The following is a 25,712-nucleotide window of genomic DNA, read 5'->3' as shown; positions in this document are numbered from 1 at the left end:
AGCAGCGGGGGACTCAATTTAGAAAAGGAACACACTCAACAGGAAGCGAAACATGTTCTTATTCCAAGGCAAAGTTCACAAACCAAAACACCTACTTCCAGGTTTGCAGCAGTCTTAATCCAAGTTGTTCATAAACTAAGCTGTTCTTAAACCAAGGTACCACTGTATTTACTTTGCTTCTGTGAGGATATAGTCAGGGCTTTTTTAGCAGCTGGAACTCAGTTCTGGCACCTCTGAGGTGGGTGCCATTGCCACTATGAGAAAGCAAGGGAGGTGTTTGTGGTGAGATCCAGCACCTCTTTTTCTAGAAAAAAAGCACAGGGCACAGTAATAGGCCTGCAGTCAGCGGCAATAATAATACAGTGGTACCTAGGGTTAAGGGACGCGGGTGACACTGTGGGTTAAACCACAGAGCCTAGGACTTGCCGAAACGAAGGTCGGCGGTTCGAATCCCCGTGATGAGGTGAGCTCCCATTGCTCGGTCCCTGCTCCTGCCAATCCAGCAGTTTGAAAGCATGTCAAAGTGCAAGTAGATAAATAGGTACCGCTCCGGCAGGAAGGTAAATGGCGTTTCCATGCGCTGCTCTGCTTCGCCAGAAGCGGCTTAGTCATGCTGGCCACATGACCCGGAAGCTGTACGCTGGCTCCCTCGGCCAATAAAGCGAGATGAGCGCCGCAACCCCAGAGTCGGTCACGACTGGACCTAATAGTCAGGGGTCCCTTTACCTTTACCTTACCTCAGGTTAAGAACTTAATTCGTTCTGGAGGACTGTTCTTAACCTGAAACTGTTCTTAACCTGAAGCACCACTTTAGCTAATGGGGCCTCCTGCTGCTGCCGCTGTGCCGCAGCTGCACGGTTTTTGTTCTCATCCTGAAGCAAAGTTCTTAACCCGAGGTAATAATTCTGGGTTATTGGAGCCTGTAACCTGAAGCGTATGTAACCCGAGGTACCACTGTATTGATTATTATTTATTGAACTTATATACACAGAGATGCCCCCACAACCTAACCTAACTACCCGCCTACCTATAGAGCAGGGGTTGGCAACCTAAGGCCCATGGGCCACAAGCGACCCATGGGGGTCATTTAACTGGCCCATGGACTCCCGCCGCCCACCCAGGGACTCCTGCCTCCAGTTCAGTCAGCTCCCATGTGTGGCACTAAACTGGTCCGGAGCAGAGCAGGGACCGCCTTCTGAAATGCTGGCCAGCTTCCCATTGGCTGCAGGAAGCTCCTGCAGCCAATTGGAAGTTTTGCATGCCTCCACTACACCGGAAGGAGCACCGGAAATAGCGTTTGTGCATGCATCTGCAGGACTGTGAACCGGCCCAAGCCACAAAAAATTTGCTGACCCGTGTGGTGTACTAGTTAAGAGTGGTAGTCTTGTGTTCTGGTGAACCGGGTTCAATTCCCTGCTCCTCCACATGCAGCTGCTGGGTGACCTTGGGCCAGTCACACTTCTCTGACGTCTCTCAGCCTCACTCACCTCACAGAGTGTTTGTTGTGGGGGAGGAAGGGAAAGGAGAATGTTAGCTGCTTTGAGACTCCTTGGGGTAGTGATAAAGCGGGATATCAAATCCAAACTCTTCTTCTATAGAGCTATCTCTGACCTTCGATGCCACATCCTGACTGCAGCTCCATAAACCCCTCCCAGAGAAGGCAAGGGGAGCCATTGACCTCTCAGGGAGGAGAGTTCGCATCCAAGGTGCATGCTCCTGACATTTCTGTAATACTTACAGATAGTTTGAGTCTTCCTAAGAGTAAAAGTGAACCTATCAGCAGAATTTGAAGGCCAAATGTACTATTCAGTCTGCATGTGACACTTACATGCACTTTTTTGAGTTTTGTGGTTCAGCTTGACATATTTGAGCTTTGCAGTTCAGCTCAATATCTGGGCATGCATCTTTGGGAGAGATGTTTCTTTCCACAGGAGATGATTTAAGCCCTCGCAGGGGCCAGAGTGCATGCCAAGTCAACGTTTAACAAAAAGCACCAGCAAGAGGCAGCGTTATTTATAAGCAACATCCATCAGGAGAGCTATTAGCCATTGGCATCACTTAAACTGTTGTCATATTTTCCTTAAACATTTGGAGGACTTGCCATTACTCTTTTGGAATACATGCTAATGTGATTAATAAATAAGCTTGTGACGAGTGACTTCAGGAACAGTAGTGAAAAACAGCAACAGCAACCTAAACCTTAGGTGATATTTTAAGGACAGAAGAGGAAACCATGGAAGCTAATCTCTGTTATGCATTGAGTATGGAAAAGCTCCGTGTTATATTAAACCCGTTATGAGATTAAAGTTGTACTTTATTCTTGCACACATTTTAATTGAACTTTTTCTTTTTTGCTCTCGACCAATTCTCTAAGTCCAGCTTCAGGATAACAGCTACAGTGGTACCTTGGTTGTGCTTCGAGTACCAAAACCCATCCCAAATGGAAATAAAGACACAGTGGAGGCAGAATTTAGTTTAAATGTTAATGGGCAAATTTTGGCCACAACTTTATTAAAATACACAAATGTGACTGGTATTGGCTTAGGCATTGGTATCAAACTATATCTGGCTCCTGCCCCACCCTGCAGGAAGCCTGTAAGGGTAAACAGGCAGCAGGGGGATCTCCGTCAGTGTATATTGACTGGTCTCACCCCTGGGGTTCCCGGGGGTCCTGGCATGGCCCTAGCCCCTCTTCGGGCTTCGGAAGAGATCCAGACTCCCAGATTCCTTTAACGGAATACCCTATTCATTGGAGGGGCAGGTGATGGCCGCACCTCCCCTAAACCAATGCCCAACCGCCAAACCTTACAAAGTTGTGACGATTGCTAAGAGGTAGGCAAAAACCAAGTGGCCACAGTCAATCTGCTACATTGGAAAAAATTCACCTGGCCCCCATTCCAAAAACAGGTGACCAACCGAAGTCCAAAGCAAGGCCAAACACGGCGGGTGTTCGGCAGCGCGAAGCAAAAGGAGGTCCCTATGTCGTGCTGCCAAATAGATACCCCCAACCCCCAACCTTGCCACACTGCTGATTGGCTAAAGGCCATTGGCATAACTGCGGCACCACTGGCTTGGAGCAGGGCAAGCCCCACCCACAAGCCAGTTAGGGAAGAGTTTCAGGGCCGAGCACAACATGGACCCTCTGTTAGGAGGATCCAACTTCTCAAACTTAATCCATTCCGGGAGTCCGTTTGACTCCCGAAACGGCTCAAAAACCAAGGCGTGGCTTCTGATTGGCTGCAGGAGCTTCCTGCACTCAATTGGAAGCTGCAGAAGCAGCGTTGAATGTTCGGCTTCCGAAAAACTTTCTCAAACTGGAACACTTGCTTCCGGGTTTGTGGGGTTCGGGAACCAATTTGTTCAGGAGCCAAGCCATTTGAGTACCAAGGTATCGCTGTACTTGTCAGTGCAAATTCTGTTGAGGGAATCAGGAAGATTGTTTGATATATGCTTCATCTGCATGCACTTAGATGCACTTAGATAGGTGGAGTTGTCTATCTATATCAGGCTACTTCGAAATTCTAAAGATCAGAATGTTTGTTTAGAAAGAAATGAAAGGGTACAAAAGGTGTCTACAGGTCATGTTTACAGTTCTATAATACAAGAAGAAAGTTGTACAGAAACTGTGCCGCACAGAAAGGAACCACATCATACCTGCTAAAGGGAGATTTCCAGCACCGCCTATTTGTGATTGGCATGCAAAAAACCTGAATAAACCACTATGAGGGGCTTTAAAGGTCTTAAGGAAAAATCAGCTAATTAATGCCAGCAAAGGCCATTTCCATCATGATGACCAACTATGACCAGCCAGGATCTAATCCCAGTTTGCATGACTTTTGCTGCAAAATGTTAGAATTCGTGATCAGATCAAACCAAACCTTTTGGCATTGAATGCATGATGCCTCATTCAAAAATTGCAGTGTGCAGGAAGACTAATGAAATAATTTTGCAATTCATATTTCTTTCCCCCCCCCTTTTTCCTTTTTTGTTATTTCAAGTCAGAGATGGCAAATGTGATGACAAGTAAAATGTGTAGTAGCATATTGTTGGAACAAAAGTCATAGATATGCCATTCATTAAGACTGAGGAGCACGTGTAACAAAGTGAATTGGAGCATTAATTTGTTGTTCTTATATCCCCTCTCTTCCTCCTGCCAAAGTCCAGGGCAGCTCACAACAATCTTAAAACACAATACAAATATAATAACACAGTAGTTAAAATGATCAACAGGTGATTTTACCAACGTTTAAATAATCACCTTTAAAACACAATGCATCAAACAATGAACCTTCTCTGTTTAAAAGAGCAACTGACTACCAGGAGCTTTAAGTTAACACCCAAACAGTGGCAATGTGGCATCCAGTTTGGAGTGGATATGGGTGATCTCAAAGAGCTTCATGAAACTTGCACAGTTGACATGCACATAACACTCAATTTGCACAGGTGCCAACAATGTGGTCACTGAGTGCTAGCAGGGTGAATAGCAATGCTGACCCATGCAGACATTTTCCCTTGCAAACTCCTTGAATGTGGTGCATGTGAGGTAGGTGGTTGTCCGAACCCAGACCATCCAACTGTCCCTATTATCCAGGGACATCCCTGATTTAGAGAAGCTGTCCCGGTTTCTGAATGTCCCACTTTTCCTTAAAGGTAAAGGTAAAGGGACCCCTGACCATTAGGTCCAGTCGTGGCCGACTCTAGGGTTGCGGCGCTCATCTCTCTTTATTGGCCAAGGGAGCCAGCATACAGCTTCTGGGTCATGTGGCCAACATGACTAAGCCGCTTCTGGCGAACCAGAGCAGTGCATGGAAACGCCATTTACCTTCCTGCTGGAGTGGTACCTATTTATCTACTTGTACTTTGAGGTGCTTTCGAACTGCTAGGTTGGCAGGAGCAGGGACCGAACAACAGGAGCTCACCCCATCGTGGGGATTCGAACCGCCGACCTTCTGGCCAGCAACCCCTAGGCTCTGTGGTTTAACCCACAGCGCCACCCGCGTCTCTATTTTCATTGGAGAAACTCTGGAGGGTATGGAGTTATTCAACCCCATAGCTGTCTGAAGGCAATCCTGTATAGGGATTTTTTTTATGTTTAATGTTTTATTATGTTTTTATATACTGTATTTTTCCATGTATAAGACTAGGGTTGTTGTTTTTACCAAGAAATTGGGTTTAAAATTATACGCAGGTAGTGCTGAGGGGTCTTTTCTTAATTTTGAGTCCCCCAAAATAGTCTTATACATGGGGGGGGGGGGTCTTACACATGAAAAATATAGTATGTTGGAAGCTGCCCAGAGTGCTTGGGCAACCCAGTAAGATGCGTGGGGTATAAATAGTAAAATTATCATTATGGAATGGGACGTCCCTATTTTCATCGGAGAAACATTGAAGGGTTTGTGAACCCCACTAGAGTCTATAATACTATTGTCACTGGGCTAAGTCTCCTTATCTCCTAAATGCACCCCTGTTTACAATCTGGAGTGAGCATTTCATGCTAAGAAACGTATTTTACCAAGGCTATTTGCATTGATCAAACCTCTGTATCAAATTTGTTTGTCCTGCAGTTCCAGATTGCCAAACTGGTTGAACCGGTAGGACTGCCAGAGATTATCTCAGTGGCTCTGGCAGAGTGATCAAGTTTCTTTCATTGCTATGGAGATTGCTCTCAAGGTGGACTCTCCTGGAAGAAGGGAGACTTTGGGGAATAAGGCATTCCTCCTCCCAGTTGAGGAATGTGCTAAATTTGGTTCCTGCAAGGTGTGAACCAAGGAAGCACCTTGAAGCAACAAGGAGAGATTTAGGGCTTGTCCACATCTGAGCATTATTTAGCTGCCAATTCCCACCCACCCACCCCTCACACACATGTTCAAAGTAGAGTGGAAAGTCTAGATTGGGGTGGGAGTTTTTAGAGGCAAATTAACTATGAAGCCCATAATTTGGAAACTCCTCTTCCAAACTTGTGCCAAAGTTTTGCAGTTGTTTTTCAGCTTTTTGCTGTTTTGCAGCACCCCACAAACTGAGCTATTGATGCATCAAATACTTAACATTAACTATGAATCAGTTTGGCACCAATCTGGAGGGCATCCCAAATTTTGGGGTTAATGTTAAGTATGGACCCCATGTCTGATGTATCAATTACTCAGTTTGTGGGGTGCTGCAAAACACAGACTTCTTTTTCTGCAAAATATTGTGCAGGTTTGCAGAGCACCCCAAATTTGGGAGTTCGTAGTTAATGGGACTAGGAGTGTAGAAAGCAGCTGGGTCTGATTTAGGTTAGTGCTGCAGTGTGAGGGAAGAATTTTTTTTTAAATCACCCTTCCCGCACCCCATACTGTTTTCCTACTGAAAGTCACATGCCTATCTACAAAGCTGCTATTTGTCCCCACTGAAAAGAAAGGGGCATGTGGGAAGCAATGCTTATGTCTTGGCATGTTTTTTTTCCAGCTGGGAAAAATAGCAGCTTCAGGGAGGGAGGCAGTTTTCATTGTGAAAAATGTCTGGGAGAAAGTGTGAAACTCTGTCCACTCACATACATCAAGTTCTGGGCCATCACATCTGCAGTTGCTAACTGAAAAGGAAAACCAATTGTGGGAAGTCAGAGAACTCCAACATTTTCTCCTCTTTGCCCCTCTGTTGTGTGGGTGGAAGGGAAGTTGTACACCCAGCCTAATTCTTGTAGCAAAAAAATCCCCTCTCTCCCCCCCCCCCCGCTTGCTTTGTGTAATATCTTGTCTGATTAAGAGTACTGAAGAAACTTGACACACTTTCCTGACATTTTGATTACCAGTAAAGGTATTGCTCAACTGTGAAGTTACTTCTGACATGCAGCTGTAATGAGGGCCCTTTGATGACCTGCGTATTGAACATTCACCCAGATTTGCTTGCAAAAAGCTTGCCCAGAGGTTAGATTAACTCATTCTGATTTGTTTGCATTATGCTTATGCAATGAAGCGCATTCATCCTGATTCGCTTACAAATGTTGTTGTTGTTTAGTCGTTTAGTCATGTCCGACTCTTTGTGACCCCATGGACCAGAGCACGCCAGGCACTCCTGTCTTCCACTGCCTCCCGCAGTTTGGTCAAACTCATGTTAGTAGCTTCAAGAACACTGTCCAACCATCTCGTCCTCTGTTGTCCCCTTCTCCTTGTGCCCTCCATCTTTCCCAATATCAGGGTCTTTTCCAGGGAGTCTTCTCTTCTCATGAGGTGGCCAAAGTATTGGAGCCTCAGCTTCAGGATCTGTCCTTCCAGTGAGCACCCAGGGCTGATTTCCTTAAGAATGGATAGGTGGGATCTTCTTGCAGTCCATGGGACTCTCAAGAGTCTCCTCCAGCACCAGAATTCAAAAGCATCAATTCTTCAGCGATCAGCCTTCTTTATGGTCCAGCTCTCACTTCCATACATCACTACTGGGAAAACCATAGCTTTTATTATACAGACCTTTGTCAGCAAGGTGATGTTTCTGCTTTTTAAGATGTTGTTTAGGTTTGTCATTGCTTTTCTCTCAAGAAGCAGGTGTATTTTAATTTCGTGACTGCTGTCACCATCTGCAGTGATCATGGAACCCAAGAAAGTAAAATCTCTCACTGCCTCAATTTCTTCCCCTTCTATTTGCCAAGAGGTGATGGGACCAGTGGCCATGATCTTAGGGGTTTTTTTATGTTGAACTTCAGACCATATTTTACACTCTCCTCTTTCACCTTCATTAAAAGATTCTTTAATTCCTCCTTGCTTTCTTCCATCAAGGTTGTGTCATCTGCATATCTGAGGTTGTTGATATTTCTTCTGGCAATCTTAATTCCAGTTTGGGATTCATCCAGTCCAGCCTTTTGCATGATGAATTCTCCATATAAGTTAAATAAGTAGGGAGACAATATACAGCCTTGTTGTACTCCTTTCCCAATTTTGAACCAATAAGTTGTTCCATATCCAGTTCTAACTGGAGCTTCCAGCCCCACATTGAGATTTCTCAGGAGACAGATGAGGTGATCAGCCACTCCCATTTCTTTAAGAACTTGCCATAGTTTGCTGTGGTTGACAATAGTCAAATGCTTTTGCATAGTCAATGAAGCAGAAGTAGATGTCTTTCTGGAACTCTCTAGCTTTCTCCATAATCCAGCGCATGTTTGCAATTTGGTCTCTGGTTCCGCTGCCCCTTTGAAATCCAGCTTGCACTTCTGGGAGTTCTCGGTCCACATACTGCTTAAGCCTGCCTTGTAGAATATTCGCTTATGGATAGACATGTTAGATCATTTGTTCCTGCCTCAGTTTTCCAATGCGTTTCCTCATCACTTTCCAAACTGATGGTGGTTTTTTTTTAAGTGGACTTGTTGCACTAGGGTGCTAGGGCACTTCAATCCACTTCAACTATGCAAACCTAAAGTTTGGATCCCTTCTGAAAAATAGTGGCAGTCCGAAGGCGACCTGAATGTATAAAATTCACAGCCACAAGATGTGTTGGTGGCCACTGGCTTCACTTTAAATATTATTATTATTATTATTATTATTATTATTATTATTATTATTATTATTATTATTACCCCAGCCCAGCTACTCTGTGTGGCTTACAGCATATATAAAAACATAATAAGATGCCAAACATAAAAAACTTTCCAATACAGGGCTGCCTTCAGATGTCTTCTAAAACTCAGATAGTTGTTTATTTCCTTGACATCTGATGGAAATCACAGGGTGGGCGTGACTACTGAAAAAGGCAAGTTAAGACAAATTAATGGGAGGTGGATATATTGCTCCTAATAGCTAAATGGAGCCTCCTTGTGCACTGTCAGTATACCTCTGAACACCAGGTGTAGTGCTGCCTTAATGCTCTGCTTGTGGGCTTGCAGTTGTTGAAAGCAGCGTGCTGGAGTAAATGGACCTTGCTCTTACCCAGCAAGGCAATTGCTATGTTTTTATGTTCCAAGAAGATTGCCATCATTTATTTTTCTAAGAGTAATCTAATGCTGGATATGAAACTTGCATTCAGTGACGTCTTGTCCTGATCTCTCTCTGTCGGCTGAGTAATGCACCTGGTCTTTTTGTTCCTTCAGGTATATTTTGTAAATATTTCTCTGGCGTCTGCAGTTGTTCCGGACACTTAGGAGATAACTCCAGTCTATACACATTTTAGAAATGCAGGAAGCTTTGCCAGGTTTTTCTTTCCCCCTTCCCTCCCTCCCTCCCTCCCTCCCTCCTTTTCTCAACTTTCGCAGCATTTCTTCATAGTGACGGGAAATGTCGCTGGGTGTTCTTTCCCCATGCAACATTCTGACAGTTATATCAAAATGAAATTTAAAATTCCTTTGTGGACAAAGGCCATGTCACTTCACAAAAAATGGGGGGGGGGACTCTGAATTTATTATCGGCTAGCTTTTCCAATCTGATAACATTATTTGAACAGGGAAATATTTCATGTGTCACAACTGGTCTCAGCTAGTTTGTTAAGATCTGAACACGATGTTCTGCTCGTATATTTATCATTCCTGTTGAAGTCCTTTTGCTTATTTCCACTTACCGTATGGTACAAATGAAATGAGTTTGTGGCCCAAACTGTTACCTCCTCAGCATCCCTCTCTCAACTCTCACTTGTGAATCTTGATGTCAAATTTTCCCTCAATTCTGGGAGGGGTGTTGCAAAAGTGTTTGCCAAATATTTGCTGAATATCTGATAGAAAACACCTTGTTGGTTCCTGTCTGTGCTGCAGGGTGCTGAGAACTGAGTATGCAAGTTACCCCCGCCCCGCCCCCCGCCAAGATGGCGTTTAATTAAAATGTGGCATTTGGAGTGCAGAGCGGATACTTTTCCAATTACACATGCAGGAAAAAGATTTGCTGCTGCTGAGCAAGACAGATTCATTTTTTTGCCCTGTCATTTCCAGACCAGATTCTCATTAAAATGTTGCAAAATAACAAAGGCCGCAATAGATCTCATTTAAATACAGTGGTAGCTCAGGTTACATACCGTATTTTTCGCTCTCTAAGACACACTATTTCCCTCCTAAAAAGTAAGGGAAAATGTGTGGGTGTCTTATGGAGCAAATGCAGGCTGCACAGCTATCCCAGAAGCCAGAACAGCAAGAGGGGTTGTTGCTTTCGCTGCGCAGCAATCCCTCTTGCTGTTCTGGCTTCTGGGACAGCCTCAGGGCAGTGTGGTGTAGTGGTTAAGAGCGATAGACTCGTAATCTGGGGAACCAGGTTCGCATCTCCGCTCCTCCACATGCAGCTGCTGGGTGACCTTGGGCTAGTCACACTTCTCTGAAGTCTCTCAGCCTCACTCACCTCACAGAGTGTTTGTTGTGGGGGAGGAAGGGAAAGGAGATTGTTAGCCGCTTTGAGACTCCCTCGGGTAGTGATAAAGTAGGATATCAAATCCAAACCCTTCTTCCCCCTGCCCTGAAGAGGCTTTGCACAGCTATCCCAGAAGCTAGAACAGCAAGGGGGAACGCTGCGCAGCGATCCCTCTTGCTGTTCTGGCTTCTGGGATTCAGAATATTTTTTTTTCTTGTTTTCCTGCTCCAAAAACTAGGTGCGTCTTATGGTCTGGTGAGTCTTATAATAGAGTGAAAAATACGGTATGCTTCATGTTACATACGCTTCAGGTTACAGACTCTGCTAACCCAGAAATAGTGCTTCAGGTTAAGAACTTTGCTTCAGGATCAGAACAGAAATCGTGCTCCAGCAGCAGGAGGCCCCATTAGCTAAAGTGGTGCTTCAAGTTAAGAACAGTTTCAGATTAAGAACGGACCTCCAGAATGAATTAAGTACTGAACCCGAGGTACCACTGTATATGCAACTTTCCATCTTTCCATTTTTGGCAGGAAATGTGCATGCCTTCTTCCCTGCCCTTAAACTGCGCATGAATTTTGCCCGCGTTTGTAGAAAATGGTACAGAGAGGTACCTCAATGATTAGGCTTTCCTCCTTTTGTGTGTTTCGCCCTTGTTGTGAAATACATATTCTCCCATGGAAAATTTGAGCCAAGCTTGCAATTCCAATTACTTTTAAAATAAGCCTGCAACAACCTGTGACCTGCTCAGCCAAATGTCACAGTCGGAAAGAAGTTGCGTAGCTGGCTTTTTGCTCAGGGAGAGGCAGATAAAGCGGAGCGATGAGATCAAATGGTTCTTTTAGCCTGACTAATCACAAAACAAAACAAAAAATAATGGGAAACAAATGTCAGTTGAGGTAACAGCTCACGTGCAACCCTTCTAGCACAATGCTGGTAGGATTTGTGCAGATGGCTTTCCTTTTCTTTCAGTCTCTCGGGCTGCAATCCTATAAGACTGTGGACCACTGTGTCGCAGGAATCTTGAGCGTCCTGCTCTCTGATTGTGATCCACTGGCTGATAAAGATTTCAAAGCAGAAGGGGGGGGGGAATCCAGGCTGTCTTTTAGCTTGCTGGATAGATTTTATTAACCATGCTTTAGCTGCTGTGCCTGCCCCTTCTGCTGCATCTTTATATCTTTATATTTTATACTGCATCTTTGACATTATAGTTTTCATTATTCTAAGCAGATGCAATAGAAAGACAAAGTAAAAAAGGTCATTTACTGGTTTTGAAAAACATATAAAAGGAGTGAAGTATAGCATATAAAATGTGGAGTATTGCATTACAGAAGAAACAAACATGGTGGGGTGGGTGGCTGTGGGGCACAAATTAGTTTGGGAATTGATTGATTTTATTACAGTGGTACCTCTGGTTGCGAATGGGATCCATTCCGGAGGCCCATTCGCAACATGAAAGGCGCGCAACCTGAAGCGGTGTATCTGCGCAGGTGCACAGCATGATTTGGCGCATGTGCGCAGCACTATTTGGCGCTTCTGCGCGAGCGGCAAAACCCAGAAGTAACCCTTTCCAGTACTTCCGGGTCACCACGGGACACAACCTGAAAAAACGTAACATGAATCAAACGTAAACATGAGTTATGACTGTATTTATATTCTCTCTTTGTCTCTCACACACAGAGCAATAGACCACCACCATAAAATACCTGTGCCCTTTTAAATGTGTTTGTGGGAAGGAGCGGGATTATTGCAGAGCTTTCCAAACTGTGTGTCACAACACGTTACTGTGCCGGTTGCAGTGTGTAGGTGAGTCGTGCGAACATTCCCTGCGCTCCTCCTCCAGTTTGATAGTAAAACTGAATCACTGTGTCGCGAAATGCTGCAAAACTGAATTTTGTGAAATTATGCATGTCTAAAAATTACGTAACCAACATGAAAAGTTTGGAAAGCTCTGGGTTATTGGTTTGCTTTTGTTGCTGTTGCTGTTTTTATTATGTATTCTGTGTTCTCATTTTGTATTTGTATGTTGTGATCTGCCCTGTGGTCTTTGGGTGAAGGGCAGTATGCAAATTTAAGTAAGTAAGTAAGTAAGTAAGTAAGTAAGTAAATGATAGTTTACTGATGTAGAAGCAGGTCCCCTTGACTTCTGGTATACAGTCCCCATTGCCCAAGCATTTTCAAGCATGAATGCTGGTGCAGTATAGCTAAGTCCACTTAGTCCCCTAAGCTACAAATCTGGAAATCCTCGCTTCACATCTCACCTCTGCCTTAGGCATGCCACTCTCAGTGCCCCCATGGGGGAGAAGAATACTAACCTGAAACTAGTAAAGATAAAGGTAAAGGGACCCCGGACCATTAGGTCCAGTCGCAAACGACTCTGGGGTTGCGGCGCTCATCTCGCTTTATTGGCCGAGGGAGCCAGCGTACAGCTTCCAGGTCTTGTGGCCAGCATGACTAAGCCGCTTCTGGCGAACCAGAGCAGCGCACGGAAACACTGTTTACCTTCCCACTGGAGCGGTACTTTTTTATCTACTTGCACTTTCACATGCTTTCAAACTGCTAGGTTGGCAGGAGCAGGGACCGAGCAACGGGAGCTCACCCCGTTGTGGGGATTCAAACCGCCAACCTTCTGATCAGCAAGTCTTAGGCTCTGTGGTTTAACCCACAGCGCCACCTGCGTCCCTACAACCTGCAACTAGATAATGCATAATATGAAGGACTTTGACCAACTTGAAAGCACCAAGCAAAGGTTAAGTATTATTCTATTTTCAGCCATATGATCGAGAAACTTGCCTTTAAAAAGAAAGCTTTAATTTCCCAAGGAAATTTATTCTGTGAACGAGTTGTGCATTATGGCCCCCATCCAGCAAAAGATTGTCATGACCAGTCCTAAGCACATGCGGTGGGGAAGAAGACCCACTGAAGGCAATGTGATTTACTTCTCAATAAATGTGCACGGGATTGTGATCTAAGTCCCATTGAAACCAATGGAACAAGTGTCATGGCTCTGAATGAGATTGATATTTTCTGCATCCCCACAGATCCACAGGCTATGCCCAGGGTCATAGCTCAGTAGCAGAGAATATGTTTTGCCCTCAGAAGGTGCCAGTTTCAGCTTCTACTTAAAAGGGGTCCTAGCAGAAAGATGTCTGTCAGAGAAGGCTGAGAGCTGCTTTCAGCCAAAGCAGACAATAGTGGTCTGTGTGGACAATGACTCTGTATAAAAGGCAACTTCCTCTGTCCTTCGTTCTGTGATCTCAGCTCTGTCTTGAAGAAAGAGAAGCTCCGGACTCTAAAAGGTAGGAAAGAAGCAAAAGGTCACTAGAAAGGGAAACGAAACACTCTGTCATAAAATGACAGAAGCAACCTTTAGCATCGTTTGCATCAACGTATGAAATCAGTGCCACAAAGTCACAGTCAGTTCTAGGTGACACTCTGCACACACTTGGCAAGGCAGGGTTCCATTCTATTTTTAAAATGCCGTGCCAACTTTTATTGCCATAGATAATTAGTTACCTTTCATCAGAGTTGGCTGAACTTTAATCCGAGAGCCTTCCAATCTCCTCCAATATTGGGGAGAAGGAAGAGTTAAGGAGTAAACCCTACACAAACCCCGAGATGGTTGGATAGCATCATGTACCGTATTTTTCGCTCCATAGGGTGCACCGGACCATAGGGTGCACCTAGTTTTTTGGGGGGAAATAAAGGGGGGGATTTATTGCAGTTCCCACCGGGCTCCGAAGGCTTGCGGATAGCTGCCTGAAGCCCGGGGAGTGCAGCGGGAGTTGGCGCTGCGCTCCCCAGGCTTCAGGCTGCAGGCTGCTATCCGCAAGCCTTCGGAGCCCGGCGGGAACCCCTCTCGCTCTCCAGGCTTCAGCGAAAGCCTGCTTTCGCTCCATAGGACGCACACACATTTCTCCTTCATTTTTGGAGGGGGAAAAGTGTGCCCTATAGAGCGAAAAATACGGTATGTCTCATTCTGGCATTCCTGCAGCCAAGCTGGTGTCAAATGTATTGCTCTGCTTTTCTTTGGATCACAGGGGATTCTTGTCATCTGGGCAGCCCAGGACTTCCATACACACTGTCCAGGCTTGTGCCCTGCAGGTCTGCAGTTCAGTTCTGCTAACACAACAGTTTGACTTCACCCCCGGAAATTCACTCCATTGTCTCTCAAGACAGACAGATGCCAACTACAAAGGCTCTTTTCTTCTGTATGATATTCAATAGTGTACGCAGCCATTAAATGTCACTCTTTGTTTTTTGTTCATTCATTTCTATTTCCATCCTTTGTTTTCACAATGCACCATTTGGGGGAGTTCTCTTTTTCCCGCGGCACACTGTGTTTTGAGTAGCCATGCTCCTGTATGAGCTCTCCTGGTAAGCCCTTACTTCCATTGCCATATGGCATATTTTTTGCTCTATAAGACTCACTTTTTCCCTCCTAAAAAGTAAGGGAAAATGTGTGTGCGTCTTATGGACCGAATGCAGGCTGCGCAGCTATCCCAGAAGCCAGAACAGCAAGAGGAATTGCTGCTTTCACTGCGCAGCGATCCCTCTTGCTGTTCTGGCTTCTGAGATTCAGAATATTTTTTTTCTGACTTCTGAGATTCAGAATATTTTTTTTCTTGTTTTCCTCCTCCAAAAACTAGGTGCGTCTTGTGGTCTGGTGCATCTTACAGAGCGAAAGATACAGTAATCTCTACCCTGTGAGCAGGATGAATAACCATGTTGAAAATGTTATTATTACTCTTTTAATGTCAACTCCAATGATTCTGAAGCATAAATAGAGGGCTGCTTTGGAAAGAGAGATATCGTTTTACATACATGTGTACATTTTTCCTTTATGGAAAAACATTTTTTTAAGTAGCATTTTCCATCTACTTGTTTAAAATTTAAGTGGTACTGCCAAAAGTGCTGATGGAAGAACAGATGCTGGCTAGGCATCTGCAATGTAAGAAAATCATTAGCTGTGATTTGTTAAAATGTGGTACAGTGGTACCTCGGGATACATACCCTTCAGGTTACATACGCTTCATGTTAACCCAGAAATATAATAGAGCGAAAAATACAGTATGCTTCAGGTTACATACGTTTCAGGTTACAGACTCCACTAACCCAGAAATAGTGCTTCAGGTTAAGAACTTTGCTTCAGGATAAGAACAGAAATCATGCTCTGGTGGCCCGGCGGCAGTGGGAGGCCCCATTAGCTAAAGTGGTGCTTCAGGTTAAGAACAGTTTCAGGTTAAGAACGGACCTCCAGAACGAATTAAGTACTTAACCCAAGGTACCACTGTATATCCTTTGACTTTGCCTGGTGTATAATACCTTCATGCAGCTCCATATTATATACCTATCTCTTAATATGCTTATCATAACATCATGGATGTTGTAAGGTACTTCTAGGACTTGGGGTACAGGCCCATGGCAGAAATTTGCATGTGTCTATTTGTATGTTTAAGTGCCTCTTATTTTTTAAGTGTGCACTTATTTTATTAAGGGAAGGAAATGGCTCTAAAGTGTAGGGCACAGACCGTGTGTGCCATCTCCAACAGCCTCCCTCCATAGTGAAGTTAGCACTGGTGTCAACTTTCCAAACTGTTCTCTGTATATATTGCCTTTCACAGCCACTTCATTTGCAAGTGTTAACAGGATTAGACTGGCCAGCTACACCAGCTGAGAGTAGCCAATGGGTCTCAAACCACTGGTGGTTTAGGGACTCTCCCTGCAGGTTAAGACAGGTTCTGGCGGATTGAGTGGACAAGACTAATAGTGGGTCTACTGGTCATGAAGGTGGTTTCTGCATGTGCTGTAGAGGGAAGTGAGGGGCAGATGGGGCCCACCAAATTGAGATGGTAGCCCATCTAGGAGAAGGAAAACTCTGAACCTAAACTTTTGCTGCCTTGCAGGATATCATTGAGACGAGAAACAGCTAAGGAGCTAAGGAGTGAACCCTACACAGAGAATGGAGTCCCTAAGATAGTAGGATGGTGCCTCCTTCCAGCAACTCCTGCAACTAAGCTGGTGCCAAACATATTGCTCTGCTTTCCTTTGGACCATGTCAGCAAGGCCAAGAGGGGAGTCTTGTTGTCTGGTCAGTCCAGGGCCTCTGTATACACTGTCTAGACTTGTGGCCCAGGGAGGTCCTGCTAACACAAGACCATTGTCTCTCAAGATAGACCCGGCTTCCTCAAACTCGGCCCTCCAGATGTTTTTGGCCTACAACTCCCATGATCCCTAGCTAGCAGGACCAGAGGTCAGGGATGATGGGAATTGTAGTCTCAAAACATCTGGAGGGCTGAGTTTGAGGAAGCCTGAGATAGACGGATGTCAACAATCTAGGTGCAAACTAATTATTATGGGATGGCAAGTGGAAGCTAACCCCATCAAGTATTATTTTACATGAATGGTAGGTATGAATTGCCAAGGTGAATTTCTCAAAAGGACCAGAACATTTAGCCAGACACTGTGTTAATGGTAAAACCTTTCCTGTCTAGTTCTTCTTTGTCTGAAGAAGAAGAAAAGACAGATATCTAAAAGTGAAGCAGGGTGAAAAGTTTAAATGGAGTGTCTCCCACTCAGCACGAATTCTGGAATTGCTGCCACTGGAGATAAGACCATCAAGTTGAATGCACCCACCCACTGGTCTTGAATGTCTACCAAAGGATTGCATTTCTGAAAGATGTTGTAAGCTAACATCTGAAAAGGGGGTTATTATCACTCCTCCCTCCTGACCTCCGTTCTCTCTGTCAAAAGCTTTACGGGTAGCAAGCAGAAACTAAGCATGTAAGAAGTTTATGTGGTGATGCTACATTTGGAAGAAGCTGACTTTCCACCTATTTGGCAGCTGGCAAAAGCACAGAACCTCTTTTGGGCAAAGGGAGACAACCCTACAACTATAAAGATGGAAACATTTATTCACCAAAGAAAGACGCAAACCCTTCCATCGAATTCTAACCTGATTTCAAACCCCCATGGATTGTGTGATGGATTTACAGCTGAACAAAACACAAACCTGGAAAATAAGGAGAGAGAGGGAGTCGTCCATCTTAACAATGAGCGATAACAATCCCTAGGTGCCACCTGAAAAACTGGTTAGCGTGATCTGTGGTTGAAATGAAGGTGGGTGCAGCTTTTCAAATCCCACTAAATCTCACTCTGCACTCAGAACCTGAAAAAGGTGGGTCTCTGCTGTTTTATTGAACTTGTCAAGAATCTCTGGCTCCTAATGCATAATAGAAATAAAACAAAAACCGAAGAAATTATAATTAGACCAATCTGTAGTGATAACTGGAAAGGTCAAAAGATATTCTTTCCAGAGGTTTACCTACCCTCTATCTGTTTAATTCATAACCCCTTTTACTCTCGTGGATTTCTGCAAATAAACCCGGGAACTTGGTTTTGTGAAGGTGCCATATATTCTCTGTTGTTATCTTGCCTGCTCCCTAAAAGAGAAACATCGTTCCTGGATGAGGGATTACCGTATTTTTTGCACCATAACACTCACTTTTTTCCTCCTAGAAAGTAAGGGGAAATGTCTGTGCGTGTTATGGAGCGAATGCCTGCGGGTGGCGGGAGGGATCTGCTGCAGTCGTGAGCAGAGGATCCGTGGTTCCCCTTCCTTCCCTCTTCCGTGGCTCACTTTGAAACAGCAAAGAGGGAGAAGAGCCTTAAACCCCTCCCCTTAAAAAAACCCTCTTCTGCATTATTAGCAGCATCCTTCTCCACACCCCCCACGCGTGCTCTTTGTCCCTTGAGTGCTTTTCCTTCCCTCCCCACTTAAAACGTTGTTACAAAGCACGGATCCACATGGATCCTCAGGATTTTTGCACTGGGCCACCCCAAATTCACCATCAGATCACATAGCATGTCCATGGCTACATCTTGCACCCAAAAAATCATGCACCCACTGTTGCCTGGGGTGCAAAAACGTGGTTACAAAGCATGGATCCACATGGATCCTCAGGATTTTTCCATTGGGCTACTCCAAACTTACTGTCAGATCACATGTCTGTGGCCACAGCATGAACCACAAAAATCATACATCCACTGTTTCGTTTAGAATATTATTTTTCTTGTTTTCCTCCTCTAAAAACTATGTGTGTGTTATGGTCGGGTGCGTGTTATAGAGCGAAAAATATGCGTAACTGCTAAAATCTGGTTTAAATCTGAAATGCAGATACACTCACAGCAGTCAGGGTGTTCCCCCATAGCCTCCACCTGGCTGACAAAGCCATTTTTAGAGCTAATGGCTATGAGAAGCATTGAAGAACAAAAGAAAATAACCGGGTTTTCCACAGGGTTAAGGAGTTTCCTCCTGTGGGAATTAAAAATGGGAGGGGGAGGGGAGAGACCCAGAAAAACAGTACAGTCAACAGTGAAACATTACCCATCACTAGGGAAATGTTCTAATCTATTCTTAACTTTCTTTATTAGGAGCCCACAGAGTTGGCTTGAAGCCAGCCCAGATGGAAAAACCAAAGCCAAACTGCATTCTCTCTCTCTCTCTCTCTCTCTCTCTCTCTCTCTCTCTCTCTCTCTCTCTCTCTGTGTGTGTATGTGTAAGGAGGAAGAAAGGCAGGGAGTGTGAGAGAAGCTTCATTTGGAACACGGCGTCTACATCTGCAAATCATCTGTCAAGCAGTATTAAGACATCCACCTGCTATTAGCCAATTTAGTCGTGTGTGTTGATATATAATGGCTTAAATGTTGCAGCGCTAAATATAACCAGGTTTCCAGTGTTTTCTCTACGGTCCATTATCTTTGTCACTCAGCTGCTATAAAAGGCATGGTCTCACAGCATGGATTTCCAAGCATAAGACCAATGCTCAGGTTTGGGTGGCACATGAGACGCATCCCACCGAGGCTTCATTTCAGCTTGGCAGGTGTTGAGCAAGCATTGCTGGATATCACCACAACCGTCCCTTTACAGCCAATCTTGGGATGGGAGGGTCTCAGTAAACACATCACAGCAAAGGTTCTCCAAGTTTGAAGTCTACAGGTAACCACTATTTGGTCTCTTTAATGCATCATTCATCTGCGGAGAGGTGTGTGTGAAACCACCATTTCTTTCTCCCCACTTTTCCATGGGTCCTGTTTAGCTGTTGTCAATTTCTCATCACCTGCTCAGCTGCAACATGAGACTGTTGTTTGTTCCAGCAGGCATGAGGTTAGGCAGTGGCACCAGAGGGTATGTCTACCATCTGGTCAAGGAGAAAAGGCCTAGCGCTCTCTTGTATTTCTAACAGCAGCCTAAGCTCCAAAGATCAGCAGCTGCTGTTGCTTTTTTCAAAAACAGCATGGAGATATGCATCACCGCCTATAAAGTCTGGAGACCAAACTGCTGCTAAAGGCACCAGTGAGAGGAGCTTTTATGCATACCTTCCAACATTTCTCCAATGAAAATAGGGATGCCCTAGTCAATTATTATTATTATTTTACTATTTATACCCCACCCATCTGACTGGGTTGCCGCAGCCACTTTGGATGACTTCCAACATATGTTTAAAGGTAAAGGGACCCCTGACAATTAGGTCCAGTCGTGGCCGACTCTGGGGTTGCGGCGCTCATCTCCCTTTATTGGCCGAGGGAGCAGGCGTACAGCTTCCGGGTCATGTGGCCAGCATGACTAAGCTGCTTCTGGCAAACCAGAGCAGCGCACGGAAAAGCTGTTTACCTTCCTGCCGGAGTGGTACCTATTTATCTACTTGCACTTTGACGTGCTTTTGAACTGCTAGGTTGGCAGGAGCAGGGACCAAGCAACGGGAGCTCACCCCGTCATGGGGATTTGAACCGCTGACCTTCTGATCGGCAAGTCCTAGGCTCTGTGGTTTAACCCACAGCGCCACCTGCGTCCCATAACATATGTTTAGGGTTGCCCTATTTTGTAGAGCAAAAAAGACATCTACTTTTAACTATGGAACACTATGACGACTACCCATGAAAAAGAGGACGTGTCCTGGAAAAAGAGGACATAAGGCAACCCTAAAACATAATGAAACATTAAAAAAAATCCCTATACAGAAGGCTTGGGGGTCGGATAACTCCATACCCTCCAGCATTTCTCTGATGAAAATAATAATAATAATAATAATAATAATAATAATAATAATAATAATAATAATAATTTATTATTTATACCCCGCCCATCTCACTGGGCCTCCCCAGCCACTCTGGGCGGCTTCCATAGAAACCAAAAATACACTAAAATATCACACGTTAAAAACTTCCCTGAACAGGGCTGCCTTAAGATGTCTTCTGAATGTCAGGTAGTTGTTTATCGCTTTGACATCACGTGGGAGGGCATTCCACAGGGCGGGCGCCACTACTGAGAAGGCCCTCTGCCTGGTTCCCTGTAGCTTTGCTTCTCACAATGAGGGAACCGCCAGAAGGCCCTTGGCGCTGGACCTCAGCGTCCGGGCAGAACGATGGGGGTGGAGACCCTCCTTCAGGTATACTGGACCGAGGCCGTTTAGGGATTTAAAGGTCAGCACCAACACTTTGAATTGTGCTCAGAAACGTACTGGGAGCCAATGTAGGTCTTTCAAGACCGGTGTTATATGTCTCGGCGGCCGCCCCCAGTCACCAGTCTAGCTGCCGCATTCTGGATTAGTTGTAGTTTCCGAGTCACCTTCAAAGGTAGCCCCACGTAGAGCGCATTGCAGTAGTCCAAACGGGAGATAACCAGAGCATGCACCACTCTGGCGAGACAGTCCACAGGCAGATAGGCTCTCAGCCTACGTACCAGATGGAGCTGGTAAACAGCTGCCCTGGACACAGAATAGGGACATCCTAATGAAAAGCAGGACATTCTGGGATCAAATCAGAAACCGAGACGGCTTCTGTAAATCCAGGGCTGCAGCTGGAAAATAGGGACACTTGGAGGGTCTGCTTAATGAGAAGGATGGGGAACCTGCAGCTCTCCAGAGTCCCATAATTCCTGATCACAGACTGGAGCTCATCTGCTGAGCCACAGGTTCTGCAGCTCCTCTTTATTGACACCTCTGCGGGAAGCAGGAGTGGCTGGTGTGATCTGGTCCATGGGGTCACGAAGAGTCAGACACAACTAAATGACTAAACAACAACAAAAATGGGAAGGAGGTCATTGTCAGTTTTCTGGAGGATAAGCAGGATGTGAGAAGTTGAGATGATCAGACCTTGGGAATGGTAGGTGCGCCATGTGAAAACCATTGTTTGGGGGGGCATCTCTTCCTTGCAGCTCCCCAGTGAAATATGATTCTGGGAGGCAGCATAAGGCTTTTGAAGTTCTTACTCTCTCCAGCCGTGGTAAAGTGCATGGCAGCTCCTGTGAGATGGTTTAACAAACTGCACATATGCAAAGTTCACTTCCTCCCTTCGTCTCCCTCCCTCAATTTCAGTTAGAACAGTGGCATGTGGCTCCAGCTATTCATCTCAAGCATTAGTCATCTCGTTAACACTAGGCATAATTAATTACAAAAAGGGTGGATCCGCAAGCATAAACTTAAATAACCAAGATCTGGACTGTGCTATCTTTCCATCAGAACACACAATGGAAAAATAACCCCTGACATTTGAACATGAATTGGCATCCTGAATTACAAGATTAGTTCTATTTACTTATCTGCTCCTTATCTTTCTTGATTTGCTACCGACGTATGATATTGATTCATGGGTATGAGCATACACTAGGGCAAACGCAAGCTAAACAAGCCTACTTCAAACAAATTAAAAACCAACACAACTCCCATCTGTCTGTATATATTTGTTTTGGGCCCCCTCTTCCCCTAGCAATAAGAAGTTGCTATTCCCCTTATGAAGAGAGAGTAAAAAGAGATGTGACATTTCTTGAATATCTCTTTATTTACAACCATACAAAATGGAGCGTGAGGGAATACCCAGGAACCCAGCCAAGCAGTGATAGTCTTAGCTCTCTCAAAAGCAAACAGGATTCTATTGGAGGCCTCCAAAATTCCCTCTTGCCCACTAACTACAAAAATTCAGACAAGTATTCCTCCTATGCTGGCTTCAGTCCGCCTGCCAAATTGTTTTTGTCTCCAGTCTCTACCTGAGCAGATGGAGTGCTGTATAGCTTGTTACCCCCACACATCAGAAACCATTAGTGTACATTTCACACGCCCATTTTCTAGCCACCAGGGCCCATTAAGGAAACATATTCAGTTATGAACCACCTAATATTCGAAGAGCAAATTCCTCCTCCCGGTTGCACCCTAACAACAGAGCTAATGATGCTCTCAGGTATCCTACAGGCTGTTGGTCAGTTTCAGTAAAGCATATGCATATTGACCACTTGGCTGCATTTGGTGCAGATGTTTGGCAAACCTGCTGGTTCAGATGCCCACCTGATTTCCTTCAACAATGCTATAACATGGGGTACTCTCATCCTATTCACTCGGCCAATGGACCAAGAATAATAATAATAATTTATTATTTATACCCCGCCCATCCAGCTGGGTTTCCCCAGCCACTCTGGGGAGCTTCCAACAGAATATTAAAATACAATAACCTATTAATCATTAAAAGCTTCCCTAAACAGGGCCGCCTTCAGTTGTCTTTTAAAAGTAAAATAGTTGCTTATTGCCTTGACATCTGCTGGGAGGGTGTTCCACAGGGCGGGTGCCACTACTGAGAAGGCCCTCTGCCTGGTTCCCTGTAACTTGGCTTTTTGCAGCGAGGGAACCGCCAGAAGGCCCTCAGAGCTGGACCTCAGTGTCCGGGCAGAATGATGGGGGTGGAGACGCTCCTTCAGGTATACTGGACCAAATTCCAGATGTTGGTTTCTTCTTCTTCTTCTTCTTCTTCTTCTTCTTCTTCTTCTTCACCACTTTCTACTTTGAGGTCACAACCACATCATATATTTAAGGCACATGTCTTCCTTGGCAGGAGCAGGCCCAAGCCATTTTGCTGCCTGAGGCGAAGGATCAAGATTCCGTGCATGAAGTCTGAGGAGGGTGGTAGCTGAACGTTACTTCAGCCCTGCTGATGGAGCACAGTCCTTCTCTGTGCCCTCAAGCTGCATGTTTTAGGGGCCACAGGGCCACACTGGCTATTTCCAAAGATAAATGGCAGCCACAGCCTGGAATGAAGCTCTTTGCTCATCTTATCTGATTACACATGTCCCACACAGCACCTAAACCGGTATGTTTAAAACAATCACGTAAGTTAAAATTTGAAGACTAATTTAACTTCCACCCACTCCCTTAGAGGGAGCCTGTGATCACTTAGTTTTTTTTCTGGATGCTTTGACAGACGTTATAATCCCTGAATAGACATGTCACATACTGACAATCACAATTTGCACCTGATCTCTGGGATTACCAGCTCACTTAACCTATAGCATTATTTAGCAGCCTTGCCTCCGAGTGACCATGGAAAGAGCAGGTGTGAGTGGAAGCAAAGGACAATCTATTAAAGTAGATGCCTTTCTCGTGTTTCAAAGCTGCTATTTCATTTAACTTTAGGTAATGAAAAAAATTTCACAGATTCCAAGAAGCAGAAATCTTTCACAATCAATATCCCGTACTGATTGTTTTTATTATCTGTGTAAAGAACTATGCAGAAATTCTGGTTTTAGTATGCTAGCTGTTTTGCCATAATAAACACTGATTGATTGATTAATTGATTTGAGTCTCTAACACAACCAGGCAATATTTACAATATTAATTTACAATATTAATTTTCCATGTCTCATGTTTCCACTGCTGACTGCTGCTGCACTGCCATAGAGATGAAATCCCAATCGGAAGGAAATGGATCCAGTCTCAAGTTAACAAGGGATTTCCACGTAAGGGATCAAGGAGGATCCCATACAGACATTTCTCCCATTTTTAAAATCAGTGTTGCTCACAAGTCCTTTTGTACCTTACTGAGATTTAAGCTAGTGATGAGTACATAGTGTAAGTAACAGTTAGAGTAGACCCACTGAAATCAATAGACTGAAGTCCAAGTAAGACTATGGTTAACATGTGGATGAAACTCCTCAAAAATGTGGAGCAGAGATTGGGTATACAGTGGTACCTCGGGTTACATACGCTTCAGGTTACAGACGCTTCAGGTTACAGACTCTGCTAACCCAGAAATATTACCTCGGGTTAAGAACTTTGCTTCAGGATGAGAACAGAAATCGTGCTCCGGCGGCACAGCAGCAGCAGGAGGCCCCATTAGCTAAAGTGGTGCTTCAGGTTAAGAACAGTTTCAGGTTAAGTACGGACCTCTGGAACGAATTAAGTACTTAACCTGAGGTACCACTGTACTTAACCTGAGGTACCACTGTACTGCACACATGTTGAATGTACTGTGTACAAGGCCAAACCAAGACATGACATTAAATACATTTCTCTTTTTGTTTTCCCACAAGAATGAAAACCCACCTGGTAATTCTGGCACCTCTTTACCAGTTAAAAATAAAAACCTTAACAATACAAGGCTAAAAACTGCAATTTGTAAAATGGTCTCAGGAAACAAAACAAAAATCTAAAAGTATCAAGCTGAGAGAGGAAATCATAGAAACAATGCAACAGAACTGCTAAGTATAGAATTGGCAGAGAGCAACAAAAAGCAGTTGTCAGCTTTTAGACAACATCTGGCAATGCGGAGACACACAGGCACCCCCAAAGTAATGGGAATGGACCTCCATAACACAACCCTGGAGAAATGCTGGAAGTTCAGGGTTTAGCACACAAAACATCTGCCACAATCTACGTGTTCACTGCTGGACTACTTGAAACAGGGCCGTCTTTAGCGTATGCGGTGTCGGGGTGCAAAGATCCACCCAGCACCCCCAAATTTAGTTTAGCCCCGTCCCAGCGCCGTTGAGTCTGACAAGCGCTACCGTTGTGAGGTGAAAACCAGAATGGTCGTGGCTGGGGAGGATCAGGAAGAGGCCTGGAGGAGCAGGAAGAGGCGGCAAAGTGTGGGGGGGGAGTGGAGAGAAATGGAAGCTCTGCTGAGGTGGGGGGGAAGGGGGGAGAGAGAGATTGGCTGCTCCGCCTCAGGGCTCTTTAGGATCGGAGGCAGAGGGCACCCACCCACCAGTGGCGTAGCGTGGGGGTGCAGGGGGGCCCGGCCGCACCAGGCACAACATCTGGGGGTTAGGGTTAGGGGGTGCAAATCCACGGGTTAGGGGGCGCAAATTACTTGCCTTGCCCCGGGTGCTGACAACCCACGCTACGCCACTGCCACCCACCCCCCTTCCCTGTTCTGCCGCCACTCCCAGACCCGTCCAGGAGACACGGGGTGTTCAGGGTCTCCCTCTCACCACCAGCAGTGTGACATTTCTGGGGGCGATCGGCTTCTCTCGTGGGTGCGCAGCCACCACTAAGCGAGTGGGGCTAAGCGCGGATCAGCGGCGATTGTTTCCAGCAGCTGGGACAGGTGCAATCTCAATCCCTCCACTTTCCTTCCTCCTCCTCTTTCTCCTTCTCCTCTTCCACC

At 45.1% G+C, this 25,712-nt stretch overlaps 1 long non-coding RNA gene across 2 annotated transcripts in view; it reads left to right on the top strand.

Moving 5' to 3' along the window:
• The first annotated feature begins 20,680 nt into the window (after window positions 1–20,680).
• LOC308587181 overlaps window positions 20,681–25,712 on the top strand; it is a 104,138-nt gene continuing 99,106 nt past the window's right edge. Inside the window, exon 1 of one of the 2 annotated variants that reach the window (XR_014008271.1) lies at window positions 20,681–20,713. This is a non-coding gene — a long non-coding RNA (uncharacterized lncRNA). Of the gene's footprint in view, window positions 20,714–22,954; window positions 23,011–25,712 lie in introns of those variants that run through there. The other variant, XR_014008272.1, reaches the window with a different exon arrangement.

This window comes from Podarcis bocagei, assembly GCF_964188305.1.
Source record: "Podarcis bocagei genome assembly, chromosome: 5".
In the NCBI taxonomy this organism is placed as follows: Eukaryota; Metazoa; Chordata; class Lepidosauria; order Squamata; family Lacertidae; genus Podarcis; species Podarcis bocagei.
The sequence above is the reverse complement of the archived record's forward strand: the minus strand, read 5'-3'. Positions and strand labels throughout refer to the sequence as shown.